Source organism: Lynx rufus, unplaced genomic scaffold, assembly GCF_022079265.1.
Source record: "Lynx rufus isolate CCGP_SWC_20201006 ecotype Redwood Valley unplaced genomic scaffold, mLynRuf1.p SCAF_7, whole genome shotgun sequence".
Lineage (NCBI taxonomy): Eukaryota > Metazoa > Chordata > Mammalia > Carnivora > Felidae > Lynx > Lynx rufus.
The window spans coordinates 73,227,152-73,229,461 of NW_025814889.1; the positions used below are offsets into that span (position 1 = coordinate 73,227,152).

The following is a 2,310-nucleotide window of genomic DNA, read 5'->3' on the forward strand; positions in this document are numbered from 1 at the left end:
ATAATTGAGGTTGATCATCTCCTTTCTCTGCCACCCATTCTAGATTCCCCTCACCCTCTGCTTGTCAAGGTAGCTTATTTAGTGCAATGACCTAGACCCTCTTCCCTCAGAGGACTTAGCCATTGATCACCAAGTCCTTCTCAAGTTGTGGCTGTTGCGCTTATCCATGTACTACCTAAGTTGGTCAAGTGGAAACCAAGATACCCAAATGGATTACCTGAGTATGAAATGTATTCTTTCCTGTCTCTATTGCATAACAGCTGCCCTACTGAAGATCAGGTTCAATTATACTCTCCTGCTGGTTTCTTGGAATGAAGATCCTAAAGTGACCAGGAGTAGCTGGGGTTTAATGGGACTTTTCCTGAGGATGCCAAAACCTCTAACCACTGTGGAAAGAAGGTTAAAAATCCCGCAAATGAATCTCTGGTAATCAGTGTACAGAAATATTCCTACTTGCATGCTACAGCTACTGCACCCATGTATTCGCCATATTGGGAACCCTGTACCGTATAATGAATATCAATTTAGAGTTTACCTTGAGTCCTGGAGGATGATGTCCCTCCTCACAAGGTATCCTTTGCAAGCTAGCACCTCAGCTGAATCTTCCACGGGTCATTCCAGTGCTCTATGAGTCTAGCAGTTTGTCTAGATGGTATAGTTTATGAAAAGATCAGTGGATCCCATATACACACTGCTATACTAATGCCCTGGTCATTGGACCAAACACTTTAAATTCTCAGTAGTACTAGCTAAGACTTCAGCAATAGGTCTAACTTGGAATATGTTTATATTCCAGTCAAGATAGATTGATACTACTTCCAGGGTGGAACAAGTCCAGTGTAGACAACTTGCCACCAAGTACCTGGTAGGTCTTCTAAAGGGATGGTGCCATATTGTGGGCCAAGTATTGATGGGTCTTTGTTGCTGGAAAGTCAGATATTTGACAGTGACAGTAGATAGATAAGCCTTGGTAAGTGGGAGCCCACGCTGTTGGGCCCATGTATAATCTCCATTCCTGTCTCCATTCTTATTGTGTGCCCGTTGTACCAATACTGGTGTAACTAATGGCAGAGACTCAGTGATGTTATCTGGACAAGTTATTGTTTCTTGTTGTTGTTTAGTCCCTCTTCTGTAATGGATGCTCTCTGTTGGGCATTAACATGTGAAACAAAAATCTTCACATCTCATATCCACTTTTATAGATTCATCCGTACGCCTCTTTCCCAGACCCCTTTATCTCTTGTCTTTCTCCCCACAGACTCTGACCAAGCAGACAAGCCTTTTGCCAGCACCCATAACTTTCTACTCAAAGTAAACTATCAGATGCACAAGTCAAAACTCTGCCCACTTAAAGGTTTTCTCCTCTCTGTTGTTTTCAGGGCCACTCCTAAGTGGCTGCCTGTGGCACTTGGACATTGGGACGGCCACATTTAGGTCCCCTACATCCTAGGGTACCAATGGAAGAAAGGAAGGCCAAGCCAAGCATGAGAAATAATCTTTATTGGACCCAAACCAGGAGTTCATAGGTCTTGAGGACCTCTTTGTATTTGTCAGTTGTGTTCTCTACATTCTTCTTGGCCTGTTTCTCCTGCCTCATGAACTACCACTTTTTTCTACAATGAGTCTTGGCCGTCTCCTTTCTCTTCTCCTCTAGGGTGGCTATCATGGCCTGTACTTCCAGGAGAACTTGCAAGCCAGGTGCCTCAGGTAGGCAAACTTCTGAGTGGGCTTCAGGTGCACAACCTTAGGGCAGTAAAAACCACCATCCACTTTTTCTTATGAGGTAGGGGTGATGGGACCAGGAGTGGGATCCTGTTAAATACCCTGAGGCAGTCCAGGGTGGCTGGACCTTACTTGGCCTTGAGCAGCAAAATGCCTTGTACCGTTCTTTCAACAGATGTAGCTAGGGGACTGGAAGAGGTAGGGCCCACAGGACAAGTTGGTGTTCATGCATTTGTGGAAGAAGACCAAGTGTTGCAACTTGTTTCTGCAGAAATTGCCATAAATGTGGATGCCCTCACAGTGCATGACCACCAACCTCCTCCCTGGAAGTATTACTTAGCCATCAGGCTCACTTGACAACACAGGAGATGGCCTTGGCTATCCATGTACCACGACTAGCCCCAACACCATCTTTGGCAGCTGCCTGGGAAAGGCCAGTAACTATTCAATGAAAGATAGTTAAGACTCCAGGGGTGCCTGGGTGGCTCAATCAGTTGAGCATCCAACTCCTGATCTCAGTTCATGATCTCATGGTTTCTGGGTTCAAGCCCCACGCTGGGCTCTGTGGTGAGTGGAGCCTGCTTGGGA

At 45.7% G+C, this 2,310-nt stretch overlaps 1 pseudogene; it reads right to left on the reverse strand.

The window, feature by feature from the left end:
- Nucleotides 1-1,498: 1,498 nt before the first annotated feature.
- On the reverse strand, nucleotides 1,499-2,108 carry LOC124501894 (60S ribosomal protein L13a-like; annotated as a pseudogene).
- Between the last annotated feature and the right edge of the window lie 202 nt (nucleotides 2,109-2,310).